Source organism: Otolemur garnettii, unplaced genomic scaffold, assembly GCF_000181295.1.
Source record: "Otolemur garnettii isolate 467f Iridium unplaced genomic scaffold, OtoGar3 scaffold00355, whole genome shotgun sequence".
NCBI lineage: Eukaryota > Metazoa > Chordata > Mammalia > Primates > Galagidae > Otolemur > Otolemur garnettii.
In genome coordinates this window covers 135,663-136,563 of record NW_003852750.1, presented here as the reverse complement: position 1 = coordinate 136,563, position 901 = coordinate 135,663, and positions in this window count along the sequence as shown.

Below are 901 nucleotides of genomic sequence, written 5' to 3'. Positions count from 1 at the left end.
TTTGATATACAAAATTAAGTAAAATTTCATTACCTCAAAATATATCACCCCAAAATAAACCCTGCTAATGTTTTCATCTGTATAATATTCTTCTACAAGTTTTCCTACGCAGGTATTTTATCTTTCTATATATGTGCAAGCAATTATGTATTACCTACAAAAGATAAGATGTGTTCTTACACTTACATTTTGTTTTGTAGACTTCTTGTCACTCTGCATTGGATTGAATTGAGTGTCCTCAAAAAAAAATACACCCAAGTCCTAAACCCACTTGCTTGCGAAGGTGTACTTATTTGGAAATTGGATCTTTACAAATATAATTAAGTCAAAGTTCTTAGGGTGAGAACATTCTGAATTTAAGGTGGATACTAAATCTAATAACTCATGTCCTTATAAGAAAAGGGAGAGGGAAATTTGTCATACACAAGGAAGAAGGCCATGTGAGGAGGGAGGCAGAAATTGGAGTTATGCTGCCACAAACATAGAACAGCAAAATAAACAAGATGCTGAAAGAAGAAAGGAAGAATTTTCCCCTCAGGCTTTCGAAGTAGTATGGCCCTGTAGACACTTCGATTTCAGACTCCTGGTATCTAGAATTATAAAAGAATAAATTCCTATTGTTTTAAACTACAAAGATCATGGTAATTTGTTATGGCAGTCCTAGGAAACTAATATACTCACTAACAAAATACTCTAAAGTCATTGATCGTAAATAAACATAAATCTATATCCTAGCTTTTTATGGCTACAAGAGTATTAACACCAATAAAAATATATTAAAATAAATTAAATGGTTAAATGTATTATGGGCTGAGAGTTTTCTATGCATAGACTAATTTAACGCTTACAGAACTATTTGAGGTAGACACTGTAGCTAATTCCCATCTTTTCATTATTATTA